Here is a 15348-nt window from a genome sequence, read left to right on the forward strand (position 1 = left end):
TGTCGACGAAAGAGGAAAAAGAAACGAAAGGTCTGCTTCCTACGTGATCGCTCGGCACACACGAACACGCATGGGCGTCGATCGTACCTCAAAGAAGAAGGGCTCACGACGACTGTCCGATGGAAAAGAGATTCACGTGGGAGTAAAACTAATTTTCGATTTATTTTAACGCGACCGTTATACACAATTGTGAAATATTCATATTCGCGGAAAAACCGCTTCCTTGATCGAAAAGATCGACGGGTCTAGAGGAAAAGAAGAATGTTTTGATTACTAACGGGTTAGATACGGATCTAGATCGAATCTGCAGTATGTACTCGCGCGGTAGGTACTTGTAGAGTGTAGAATGAACGAAAGTCATGAGTTTGCTTTCATTCCGGAAGCAACGGGAACACTTTACTTCTTGCCAATGATAATCTTTTCGTAGATTTCTCCCACGATGAGGGATAGCGTGAAGTGTTCGCCAGGTAAAAAGAATTGAAGCGTCTGGAAATAATGGTTCCCTTCATGAGGCAATGGAGGGAGAAAAATATGAGTAGTACGGTGAATCCTCGATGAGTGTCGAAGTCTCTTCGGCACTTAACAATAAATATTTCATAAACTAATGGCTGTATGCGACTGAAACAAATATCATTGACTTCCGAATTCCAAGGTCTATCACTGTGTTAAACCTCATTAAAAAGTCAACGTCACACCTGGGGTCAGTGCCGAGGAGTCTTTGAACACTCATTGCGGATTTACTATATTAACACGATTGCGTTGAAAGCACTTGTGCTGTTATAGATTTTCAGGTAGACTGTTGAACGTCAAGGTCGAAGGTATTATACCTGGAATCCTCGCAAAGAGAGTTTGGTTCCACGTATATAGGGTGGCTACTCAGCCGAATTACAATGCAGTGGCAGCCGTTAAAAGTGTATCGAACGGGATCCTCGAAACCGATACTTTAAGCAAACGGAACCTCGAATTGTAATTGAAAAAGATACCCGGTTTGCAGTATACGAATTATATGTTTATTCTCTCTCGGAATCCCCATTAATTGGCAACTATACGAATTACTATTAATTGGCTACATTCTCTTCGTATTTAAAAGAATTTTTTTTCCGTTAACCGAGGTCGAAGACCCGCTTGGTATAACGAAGAAGACACTCACCAGTGGCGGTACCATCAAACGCGTTTCGTGGCAATCTCAATCCCGCTAAAAACCGCGGAGTAAACACAGTGCAACGCGAAAATCGTGGAGTATCAACCACGCGTAATAACGTGATTCGTTCGTACAACACACGTGCCTTTTGTCGCTAACAACGAGACCCCTGTGAAGTAGTTCCCTCCTCTGACAGTCTGGCTTAGTTCACCGCGATCTCGAGGGGAAAATTCAATTAGCTTCGGCAACTAGATCGCCGGCGTTTCAGCTGTAAAATCCTTAGATAAGTCTGAAGCACATGTAGTAAATCAACTACGATGCGAGAGGAATGGGACTGAAAACCTCGAAACGCTTGATTATTCTTCCGTTTGTACAACATTGTAGTCCTGAACTGTTTGCGTATAAAGGGTCCTTCAATGATATAAAATCCACTTACAAATTAATATAAGCACGAAACTGGTACTCAATCAGGTGGAAACATTAAGATAAAATCCGAAAAAGTCTCATTTTCTCCGGACACATTTTCCCCCATAGTTTTCCCCACATTCCTAAAACACCTACCTCCCTCGATAACTGCTCAATTAACAGGAGGCTACTGTACTTTACCGTATTAATGCACAGTATATTATGCGTATACAGTAAAGTCTCAACGAGTGTTTCAAGGCTCCTCGGCACTGAACATTAAATATTTCATAAACAAATAGACCCAGCTCTATTACTGTGTTAAATCTCCTTAAAAAGTCAACGTTATACCTGGGAACGTCTCCTTGTCAGTGTCGAGGAGTCTTCGAATATTCATCAAGAATTTACTGTACAGTCTGTCGTCAGAATACTGACGAAATTGAAAATAATATTTTAACCTACGATAAGGATCGACTGTCCTCGAGCCACCATTGAATTATGGATCGTGTCGCTCGGCGAGGGTACTCGGTTAGAACGAAGGCAGCGAGCAAATCGGAACCACGGTGGGCAGCCACTTTATCCTCGTGCACGCAGCGACGAGCAGGCACCGCGAGCATACGGCCACGGTATGCGTATAGACTGTACAGAGTATGCGTCGCTATGGGAGTTTGGCAGCATCGGGTCCAGTCCCTGGACGGGGTCTCATGGTGTTGCGTTACTTTCCCACAGGTGAGCCTCTTCCATCGTGTGCAATTCTTTCCAGGCTGCACGGCGCACGCCCACCGTGTGCACCTGTACGTGGTAGGTGCATACGAACACGCTGGGCCCCGGTGAACGCACACCGCCATCCAGCGGGGACCAGCGTGCTCGAGACGAAAACGGGGAGGAGAACGTCGGAGGCGAATGAAAAAGAAGGGAGAGAAGCACGCATCTCACCTTGCAAGGCGAACCTGTGTCCCCCGCCCGTCTGTATATATGTATACATATCCATCGAAACTGAATATACCCGTACGTAACACTCGGTTATGATGCGCGAAATAATGTTACCCACCCGAGGGGGGTTGCTTTTAAATTTCAGGCTGCAAGACCTGACGGAAGCTGTACGACAAAGCGAAGGGCCGCCTGATATACGGCAATTAGAATGGAAAGTTAGTGCCGTGAGATGGTAAGGTAAAAAATGAAATTGAGACCCCGGTTACGGGACAATTTTTTCTCGTCGATAGTATTCGAACACCATCTTCCTTTGTCGATAAGATAACCGGATCCTGTAAATGTGTGGTTACGGTGCAATGTCATTTTGAGTGGTATGATCTAATTAAAAGCACGATTTTTCGAAGTGGTAATTGACTTTTTTTTTCTGTTCGATAAACGTTCTGGACGGGTGAACGATCGATGTAATTTAATGTCAATCCTCTCTGTCCTGGTAAGGTCTAGCTTCCGGTCTGCGTGACGGAACCCATTTCCGGGATCGTTCCGTGCTGCATGCATTCAAAAGGACCCCGACACATCGAGTGGTCGCCTCCCCCCGTGGTCATTGGCGAGTTCGACTCGTTTCCCATGGGTGTCGTTTTCGTCTGTAATAGGACACTAATTCAGATAACGCTTGTTTTGTTTAGCGGGATGTTTAACGCGCTCCTCGTGATAACTAGAAAGAGATAGAGATAAACTGACCGAACAAAAGTTTAATCAATGTATTACGACTGACTCCGATATTGAATATTATCAAAGTTGACATTCCTTTCAAAGTATTCGTAAGTAATGAATGAATGACTGAGCTAATGGAACATTGTTCATTACAACATTCATTTATCAACTTTTATATATTTCCAACCATTGAAAACCTGTTTGGTAATTTCCTCTGTATAGAAATGATTACTTTAACTTGTATTTGTTATATGAATTATGGTACGCCATGCGAAAGTCACTTTTTCATTTTCGGGATATTGTCATTTAAAGTTCTGAACTCCAATTTTTCTTATTAGCAATGTTTCCATATTATCTTATCACGATAAAAATGTATATTTTCTTCACTTTGCATAGTTCTTCTGTGCATTGCGTTTTTTGAAGCATCTGAGCATTCTTATAAATATGTACCCACATACAATTCTACATTCCATAGTTCAATTAATGCATAAATTTAAATTTCTTGATTGTTGGCGTTTTTCCTTACAGTCACAGATATGTACAGCGGGTGTAAAAAGTATTCGTACACCCTTTAAAACGGAACAACTCTTTTAAAATTGGTCCAAATGACTTGAGTTTGTTTGTGAAGTTAAAGGCATTAATTTACTACATGATGTGAAAAGAAAAATTTGACAAAGTTGCAATTGGTCCGAATCGCCAAGAAAATATTAAAGGTCGTGTTTTACAACTTTTTAATCTGAGGCTATAATGAAAATTTAATAAATACATATCGAAGATTTATGTTAGTTATATACATGTTGAAAATTTCATCAAAATCGATTAACGTTGGTACGAGATACAAACGATTAAAAATGTTCAAAATCGCAGTTTTTCCCGACTTTCGATCTACAACTGTAGTAAATCTAACAATTCTCACATCTTTTGATGCCTGTCGCTCGTTTCTGTATTAACCGATTTCAATGAAAATGTCAGTATGTACATAACTAACATAAATCTTCGATATGTATTTATTAAATTTTCATTATAGCATCAGATTAAAAAGTTGTAAAACACGACCTTTAATATTTTCTTCGCGATTCGGACTTATAAATGTCGGATAAATTAATGTCTCTAACTTCACAAAAAAACTCAAGACATTTGGACCAATTTTAAAAGAGTTGTTCCGTTTTAAAGGGTGTACGAATACTTTTTACACTCACTGTATATATTTCCAACCATTGACAAGCTATTTGGTAATTTCCTCTGTATAGAAATGATTACTTTAACTTATATTTGTTATATGAATTATGGTACGCCGTGCGAAACTCACTTTTTCATTTTCAGGATATTGTCATTTAATGTTCTGAACTCCAATTTTTCTTATTAGCAATGTTTCCATATTATCTTTTCACGATAAAAATGTATATTTTCTTCACTTTCCATAATTCTTCTGTGCATTGCGTTTTTTTATGCATCTGAGCATTCTTATAATTATGTACCCACGTACAATTCAACATTCCATAGTTCAATTAATGCATAAACTCAAATTTTTTAACTGTTGTCGTTTTTCCTTACAGTCACAGATATGTATATGCATAAGGGCAGACATTTGCTCAAATGAGCACGTAATATGATCCGCGTTCACGATTGTCAGAGCGAACGAATGTTGCAGGATTTATAAACGACTCGCTGGCAAACATCCCGATCCTCGACGTACACGATAGGTCCCTCTCGCTGGAAGAAGATTTACGTTCTACCAGCGTCTATTGTCGGAGAGACACTGTTTGTCAGTGGGCGATCAGAATTGTTTACTCTATGACTTTACTCGTCTCTTAGTCATAACTTCGTCATACGATATCCAACCGGCTACGTGGATCCGTCGTGAACGTGACCCGGTCCCGTGATAAAAAGTATTAACAATGGAACACACGCTTGTGAATTCAGTCGAATCGTCGTTATCGTGTTTGCACGAACGACAGACTCACAGACTTTCCGTAGATAGAATCGTTATTTCGTGTTCATCTCTTTTCTTGTCAATCTTTTCTGACTGATTGACACGATACTTTTCCGGTCTGGGCGAGGATCTGGCCGTATCATCTGCTCCGTTCGTTGCCCCTCGTTGCCCTCTGTGAACCGTCTTAAGAATTCGGGAGGCTCACGAACCGTGTAACGAAAGCCAATATAATGAACCGGAGGGTGACCTAAATGTGCACACGGCCGCTCCCGAATCCGCCGATCCTATACCCCCTGGGATCAATTAATTCATTACGTAACCGGATCACAGTACAAGGGTGCTTCTTATTGCATCGCTTATGAAATGTGCAACGATGTAACGTTTTAATAATATATTAGGTCGAATCATTAATAACTTCCGTTCTGGTTTTTTAAAATGTCGATTCGTGGCATTTTAATAATAAATATCAATTTATGTAACATCCCCCATTACCTCTAAACATAATTATTGATGGTCAGTTCGACTCCAATCCTATGACCATTGCTATTCAACCGTTATTTAATAATTGTTTCAGTGTTCATGACGGAAGGTACTTATGAATCGACCTAATAATTAATCCACTGCAACGGTGTGCTTCACGGTTTGTCTCGTGAAAAATTCTAGCTGATTCCATTACTTAAGAGAATTGCAAAGAATAAATAACATGATTCATAATGTTTCGACCAATGAGGCACATTCACTCCGTACTGGAGGATTCTGTTCAAGTGGCAAGTAGCGCAAGAAAGTCGGAATGAACGAGGGCCGGAAAAAAAAATTTAAAGTGGATCGAGAGAAGCTCCGCGAGATATCGCTCGATTGAGTATCCCGTGGCACTCCTGTTGTAATAAGATTCGCCGACGGCATCTAGTTCACGTCTTCGCGAGATAGTTCTTCGATGAGTTCTTCATTCCCATGAGTGTTGCTTTCATCGGCGGAGCAACGCACCGGTCGCGACGTCGCTATTTTCAGGCCGCCTTTATTAACCGAAGGAAAGAAAAACATTGACGGTGAAGGATGAGGTTTGTTCAGTTTATTTGGAAAGTAAAAAAAAAAATAAGTATGATTCGCATATTTGTCTGTGCGAATATTAACATTCAGTTTCGAGATAGAATTTAAACGATCTTAATCGAGCACTTTATATGCTTAATGCTCGATTAACTTTATGAATTCTTGTGTATATACATAGTCCAGGTATCTCAAATGTGGGAAAATGGAAAGTCATCCGGAACCAGTGAAGCTAGACCAGTCGTACCTACTACAGGTGTTAAATCCTGATAGGTGGTGGATTTAATCGTCGATTTCCGTTTCTTTGACGGTACACGTGGTTTCGAAAGTTTAGTAATATACTGTTTGTCTCTCCTTGCGAAGAATCGGTATTGGAAGAATAATCTGCAAGTAATCCCAAAATGGCATGATAAGTAATATTTTCATAATATAATTTGATTCCAAGCTAACTTTCATTCTAAGCTTCTATTCCTCTTTCAATGGATTTAAACGAACAATAAGAACTGGAGATAAAAGGAATTTCGAGAAAGGGGGAACAACCATTTAACCAGATGTGTATTTTGGGGAGAGCTTTGTGTTTTAATTACACTGGATGCGGTCTATTAATGCACGTCGGTGAAACAGGGATGAAGAATGAAAGGGGGGCTCTCGCGCGTGGCATTATCGTGCAGTAAACACCACACCCTCGACAGCCGCGCCCTTAACAAGGCGCGGCTGTCGATCGTTGCACCTTCCACCCCTTTCCAAGCACGCAAACACCGTCGGTTCGTTATTTTCTGTTTCCATGTAATAAAGCACTTTAACATGATTAAAAGCATTCTGACTAGAGGAAGGGAAGCGGTATAGACGTCTTTCGCGGAACAGCTCGTACATCTTCGTGATGGATTCTAATAAAGGGAATGACAAGGTTGACAATACGCAAATGTACTTTCCTCTCGCGGTTCAGGCACAATGGGTTCACCAAATAGAAGGAGCGATCAAATAGAGAAAAACCAATTGAGCCTTGTGGTAGCTAAATCGATCTATTGTAGTGGACAAATTCGGATTTCGGGTTAAAAATAATGAAATCGAGAGATTTATGGAGAACAAATGCAACTGTGAAGTATCGAAAGTAGGCTGACTTTAATGATATAGAATAATTTTTTCACCTCATTCCGGAAACAACCTGCTGCTTCCGGGTGTACACAAGCGCAATTTCGCGGCGAACAATACTGGTTCGATTTCTTTCGCGAGCTCTTCCCCTGCGTTTCCGGCACGACGCGGCGTGACACTTAAATCGCTTCCACTTCCGGCGGAACCTCACCTACGAGCTAACCGTAACCAACAAAAATGCAGAGTATTTTTTACAAGGGAGCATATAATGAACGATACCTTTTATAAATACCAACAATTATAGATACTAACAATCAATTGTTAAAAAATATTTTAAACTTTTTTTTAACAATGTTCCATTTATTGCCGAGTAATAATATAATCCGCTGTAACAGCCCACAAGCATACATATGTATACCGTTACAACAATTCACTGCCGTTACACGTAAACTCGAAAAAAAATCCACGAATTGTCTCATGAAACAATCACAATTACTGAAAATCGACGGAAATCTTGCTCCCATTTTGGCGTGCACGCAACAGTCCTTCTTGCACAATATTCCGCACGGTTTTGCCGTGTCAAAATACCCGTGGAGTAACAAGAAACGAGTTAAGCAATTGTTTTATGTCGTTACCGATCTGTAAACATTGTCGTACAATTCTCGAAATTATTTTCGATATCAACATGATCGAATGAAAGTAGAACATTTATCAGAAGGACCAGCAATCGGTGCCATTTGTCCAAAGTTCATCGATTCTTTCCCTCCCAAACATTCTACCAACATATTCGCGCGTTTTGTCACGTTTCCAACGTCTGTTCGCTGACTACTGGGTATCTCGAAGATAGTAATAGCGCTCGTAACAGCAAATAAATCACAGTTCATTTGTTGATCTTTGAGCCGAGAGAGCGTGGCGTATGTGGCTCGTGCAAAGCACACGATAAACTGTACGCGATAAGTGACGACGGTAAATAAGGTACAACGATTTGCTACACGTGTCATTTTGACAAGCTGTCCAATGGAAGTAGGAATATCGGAGCAATCACCCCCATGAATCACACCTGTCTGTCCTCGAGTCTGTCGCGAATTACCTGGCACAGATTTTATGAAAAAAATTAGTATGAAATTGAGATACAATCCGATCCTAATGGAGATAAAGACCACCGACGTTTCCGGCAAACGATTCGTCCAGTGATTTTTCCTCGATCACTTCCGTGGCTGAGACTGGACAAAAATTCTCCAGAATGAAATGAACGCTTCCGGTGATCCTCGATTAAAAGGATCGCGTGTAACTCGAACTCGATTTTCGCAGTCACGTGAATCAGGTCGAGGCCTAGCGTCACCGTCATTCGCTGGACTGTTCCATTCGATCTATCTGGTTAAATATAAAAATAACCTTAATTGAAATTTCAGAACATTTCATAATCAACAAAATCGTAGGTCGTGCAAGTACGAAATGCACTTTCAGTACATTATGTGACGAATTTTTTGTTACCTGACCGTGTCCGAAACGTGAGAAAATATGCGAAAGTGAATCCGGCGATCGATAAAAAATCATTCCTCTGGAACACAACCGTGCACCTCATAATTAAGATTCGAGTGATATAAATGCAGTCTTTCGTGTGGACCCTAACCACAGTAGAAACCAGTTCCCGCTGCGCGCGCTGGGAACTTAAATCGCGGTTACTAATTTCAGGATACGATGAAGGTGCCGATCGAGTTTTCACCATACCGTGTTACGCGTTTCCGGCGCGCGGCACCGCGGTATCTACGGCGACCGTAGTAAACGCCCTGATCTTTCTCGTTGCCCAAGAATTTCATATTATATCCGGCACGAATTCTCTCGAATACTTTTCACATCGCTCCTGCCACCGACGCGCGAACAAATACATAATTCCTGCGCCCCGAGTATAGAAAATTCCTTCGCGAGTCGACAGTGACAGGCGGCGTAATTACGAAACGGAAAAGTTACAAACATACGGACGATGCTTTGTACCGACTGAAAGAAAGAGAAAAAGAAACGAAACGATTTTAGGAAAAGAAAATCCCCGAGAGATGCAAAGCGTGACGGAGAATCTGGGGACCCAAACTTCTGGAGTATAGTAGGTAGCATTGAGAGCGTTTCGATACTCATACCTTGGAACTGGCAGCGCGTGACCATCTCGTGTGACCTCGGCGAACCGAGACGGACCTCATTGAATCCCTAAGTCCTGTTTGTATCTTCGACCTATGTTCTACACTACTTTAGACGAATTAATATTATATGTCGAATAAGACAATCTTTAGACTTCCAGTTTTTTTTTTTCATAAAAAAAGGTAGTTTTCTGCCAAAAAATCTCGAGTTTTGTCAGTGTCCCAAAATGGATACTCCCAGCAGGCTAAAGGGTAAATAAGATAGATTTTCTCGCACGACAAAAGTTCACCTATTTAGAAATTTAATTACTGCTTGTTGAGATAAATATTCGGAATTGTTGCTTAATCGAGTTTAATAGCATTCTTCAAAGGTAATCGGTCGCTTTCACGATGGGTATCTGAAACGTTTCCGAATATTTCGGGAACGTCCTCTCAATACATGGTGTATAAACGTCCATCATCGTACATCTGCCACGGCCTAACGTGGGAAGCGTCCTTCGTCTTCCTGAATCGCGTGAGAGAGCCAAATTAACTCTTCATTACATACATGTATCCACCGTGGCCGCGCTTCTACACCAACCGTTCTGGACGCGCGAGCTTGCCTTATTTTCTGCGTTTCTAGTCCAATTTTCCTGCGCGCCACGTACGATATCGCCTCTCTTGCTTTCGAGATCACGCAACTCGAAAACCTTAGCTACCATTCACCGGCCCGAAACGCCCGCTACGCGATCCTCAGTTTTCTTTTTTTCCGTTTGCCGGTTAAATGTTCACTTTCACTGTCTATTCTATATAAATTTATTATACTACATTGCTTAATCTTACGATAACAATTTCGTCCCTCCATTCATTAACAGGAGAAGAAAGTTCTAGTAGTAACAGTTTATTTCTTCGAACTTATTAGTTTATAAGAAATTTAATCATTGTAGATTCTGCTGTAATTGTTATTTTCTTCGGAATAATCAACAGAATTCCATATATTAAAGGTATCAGTTGTACCAATATGTCATGCAATATCGATTTCTTCAGTAGCTTCCCTTATTTGCAAGGAAAAAGGAAAATATGAGAAGGTGTGTTTCGACTCAAAACATTGCTTAATCTTACGATAACAATTTCGTCCCACCATTTATTAACAGAAGATAGTTCTAGTAGTAACAGCTTATTTCTTCGAACTTGTTAGTTTACAAGAAATTGAATCATTGTAGATGCTGCTGTTAATTGTTATTTTCTTCGGAATAATCAACAGAATTCCATATATTAAAGGTATCAGTTGTACCAATACGTCATGCAATATCGATTTCTTCAGTAGCTTCCCTTATTTGCAAGGAAAAAGGAAAATATCAGAAGGTGTGTTTCGACTGAAAACTCTGTTGTTACTATTGCAATTTGTTAAATAGTTAAAACAGACAGTGAAATACTGACTGGTAAACCTAATAAAACACGAAGTGCCGTAACACACACGTTTCGAACGTAACGACAGAATAATTACTGTTATCAATTATAGTCTACCGATCCGAGCCGAGCATCATTTTCCTCTTGCTTTCAGGCTCGCGCCTCGCAAAAGCCCGCCCTCCAGCGATCGTCGTTCTTAGCCGAGGTCTTGAGAAAGGAAAGCGTCGGCCTTCTCTCTTTGTCAGGGAATCTATTGTTTCACGTGGATGGATGGGAACCGCGGCTAGCGGCTGCGGACGGTGGTTGTCCCGGGATTATTTCTTCAGCGAACACGACAACGGTGTATTCGACAATTAAGATGGAATCGCGCGATAAACAGGAACCATCCGACACGCAGTCGCCTCGGTTCCAGATTTCCATTCTGGTGTGGAACAAGATGGGTAACCGTTGATCCATTAGAAAAAATAATAAATAATTTTCGATTGGAACGCGATGAGCATTAATGTTCAACTGTAGGTACATACATACATCTGCATTGCAAATGAAGTCGTTAAAATCTCGTGCCACTTTCATTAAATTGTAGGGTATGTACGATAAAATACCGATCTCGTGTATACATAGTTAAGATCTTTGATCCATCGAGGATATTTGACAGTAATAGCCCGCGTTGTTCCGGAGTAATTAACACCAGGCTTTACGACTTTAACAAAGGCAAACGATGGAGAGTTTAATTATTAGTATAGAACGTATTCTGAGAGGTGTTATTGTCGATAATAATTAATAACCAGACTATATTGAACTCTACATTACCGATGGACTTGATAACATTAGGTGCTAATATCTTTTGTGAATATCACTTGTCCTTTACAGTAATTTCCAACACAACGAAAGGGAAGGAAGTCTTCAGTTGTGTTTATTAATTATTAAATATAATAATCAGCAGTTGAGAAACGTGACATTCCATGAAAATAACTGTGTATGAATCTAGGATTAATCAGTGGGACATCGTTCTGGCTTCCGTCTGAATTCCTGGCAAGGTAACGACCAAGAACCACTAATATACCTCACGATGGTACGAGACACGAGAGGAACACGTGCAGCTTGTACACACATATGTATACATATACGTGTAATGTGTAAGCAGGTTAGAGTACAGAAGAACCGGCGAAACTTCCGTCGCTCGGGGCGACGAGACGCCGCGCCGGGGCCAGAAAGTACAGGAATTCGATTCGGCGCGAGGGCATAAAAAGCCGTCGTCGATGGTATGCGGCGTAAGCGTAAATTGAGAAACGGATTGCATAGCGAGAAAAAAAAAAAGGAAAGCCGACGACACAGCTAAATTTAGTTGATCGTTCGAAATCCACCCGGACTATCTTAATTTCCGGGACGAAAATCGCACGGGACGCTGTTAATTGGCGTGACATTCCAATGTGTTCGCCAAACGGATCACACGATTAATTCCTAAATTTCCTTTTAGAAAGCTAAGAGATCCGCGCGTGGAACGTGAAGCAACAATACGATCTTTAGCAATATAAATCGGTGGAACAGAGAAGGCATCTAATTATACATATACGGACGGGTAATTAGATGATGCAGGATATCAGTCGCGTATCTTTTCCGCGAAGAAATCGTCTTTCCGCGTTCATCCACCGCGGCGGGGGGTCGAGGAACAACCTGTATTACTGCATCGTGTGCACGATCATTGTGCGTTAACACCCGTCTGCGTTTAACGGACAGGTGGACTATTTTAATTCGTTACGTAACAGATCCATACGAATCAATCGTCCTTAACCCTTCAACGCCCAGACCAAGAACAGTCCTATTTCAACATTTGAACTAGTGATGGACACCATCGACTAAATTAAACTATCGACTAATGATTATTTAGTCGCAACATACTATCGACTATTTAGTCGACTGAAATTTTACTTTATAGGTTATGTATAGATTATGTCATCAACTTTTCAGCACAATTGGTGTATTTACCTTTTGGAAATGTATTAGTTCATAGATAGAATTTCAAAAATATATGTGGTAAACAAGTTTTTTTAAACAATTACTAATATTCGATTTTCTGTAAGCTATTTAATATTGACACTTAAAAAATTAACTGCTATAAATTTTTTATAAAAATCAATTAGGTTATGAGCAATAATTTGTACAGTTCTTGGTAATGCATAAAAAAATATATGGGAAGATTACAATTCGTTTGCATCGCGAAGAAAATAATTAAGATCCAGTCAATAGCGATCAATAGCTCGATAGTTCGATCATTTCGCTTGAAGCGACCAAATTTAATCGACTAAAATAATCGCTTCAAGCAACTAAAGTAGTCGACGATTGAAAAAATTGTCGTTGGCTACTATCGACTTACTCGATAGTTTTTAGTCGATGGTGCCCATCACTAATTTGAACCGAAAGAACGCTCAATAATAAGAATATCGATATTAAACCAACCTATATTTTTAATATTCTTTTATTTCTTTTTAACCCTTTAACGCACAAGCACCTTTTCCGGGGGAAGAAAATTGTTTTTCGCGATTAGTTGACTCAAAAGTGGTCCCAATACGTGCACCTCATCTGTATTTACAAAAACCCCTGAAAATATAATTTTCTGGATGTGACGCAAATATACGTCATACTAGGCGTTAAAGGGTTAATAAAAGCCACAGATATTTGCCAATACCTACCGCCATTTATGTCAGAAATATTGTGGATTATACATTGCTGCTTTACCATAACATTTGAATCGCGTGGGTGTTTCGGGACTTGTACAGTATACATTGTCGTCGCATAAACGTTAAGAAGGTTAACGTACAAGCGTCCACTCGTACATTCTTGTCCCGTGTATCTACACACACACACACACACACACTCGTTATTATTATATCGTGTGTCTCGTGCATATACAAAGCCGCGCGTGTGGATGTCATTCTATTGTAAACGGAGTGCCACAGACACATACAGACAAGCGTGGTTCTATTCTCGTGCATTCCGAGCCATGCGGGTTACGCAGGGACCGCGTTTCCTGTGTACTCATGCCACCAGCCAAGTCTTTACGCGTACGCGAACGCGAGTGTACGTGGAAGCACACGCGTGCGTGATCCAATGGCCGTAAAGCTAGTGTTTATTGTCGGACCTACGTGACGAGTACCTATATGTAAACCCGATGTCATATTGCGCCGCGACTTTTGACAGAAATGAACTATGCTACCCGTGCATGGTGGCCACACCGTTGCACTTCCGTTCGCGCTGGGGCCATTGTGGCCATTTCCATGGGTATTTGTCGCTGGACGACTCCGGTTCGAACGTAATAATTTATTATATCACTCCACCATGTAACGTTAAGTAGAAATGAGCATCGTTTAATAAATTCAATACCAGCGTCGGATCAAGAACATTTTTCAACCAAGGGGGCTCTCGATAGTTTAATAGCCCTGGGCCACAAAAATCTTAATTCATGCCTGTGGAATACGCGATGGTGGTAGGTACTACATTTGATAAAAAAAGAAGTAGTGATTTAATCATGGGTACATCTAAGCGCCAGGATATAAACCGTAGGCTAATGAAAATAAGTATAAAGCCCTCTCAACACGTTACGTCACCGGTATGAGCAGACTGATCTGAACAAGTATTGACCAACAACATATCGACGTGCCGCGCAGGTGCCGGGACAAACGTGGGTGCCCAGGCGTCTCGTGGGTGGCTCGAAGGCTTGAAATCCAAGATTTTTATTCACCTTTCGCGATATATAAAGTTTTCGTCGGGTAAGATCGCGCGTCGCCCACAATAATCGCAAACGGTGAACAGCTGCGAGACACGACCAATGAAAACTTGGTTCCTTTCCCGTGTAGGACGACAGCGAGACACGGTTACGGCAACACGTGCAACAGACCGAGCCAGAGTTCTGTCCGCAAAACATTTGTTGCGCCTTAGAAGAAGAAACAACATTCTCGTGGTATAAACCGTGCAGCTCGACAGAAATCTTTCGTTAATAATTAAAAAGGAGTACATTGTAAACGTAACAGTAATCTGAAATTGTTGGAAATTACTTGAAGGGAATAAGGTTTCGTGATTGACTTATGTTAGTTACTCCCTCGAGATTGTAATAACAAACGCACCACATAATTCTACCCCCAGCGGCTTAACAACCCAATTACAATAAAAACCAAATAAGACCATAACTGCTTCGCCCAGCTGGGATGAGCACCAGAGGTCCCTCTGTAACATGGGCGATAGAATTTGTCATACACCGGGTGACATAATAAAGTATTTTTCAATATATGAATACTTATGATTTGGCACGTTTGTACTTCACAGTCACTCGATGTATGATGCTACACAAGGCGTAATGATGCTCAATTTATGTTCCTTAGAACTTAAGGTTTGTGTAGTTGGCAGAAAAATAGAAAATCGTTATTAGGAAAGGAGTCGTTGGGGAGAACATTTTGGGGGTGAAGAAAATGGCGACGCTCAGGGAGTTAATGTTTTCTGACCAATAAATACATTAGGGGAAAACCAACTATGCATGAGATGTTCCTAACAGATAATTCTTGTTCGCTGACTACCGT

The sequence above is a fragment of the Dufourea novaeangliae genome, unplaced genomic scaffold, assembly GCF_001272555.1.
Source record: "Dufourea novaeangliae isolate 0120121106 unplaced genomic scaffold, ASM127255v1 scaffold57, whole genome shotgun sequence".
Lineage (NCBI taxonomy): Eukaryota > Metazoa > Arthropoda > Insecta > Hymenoptera > Halictidae > Dufourea > Dufourea novaeangliae.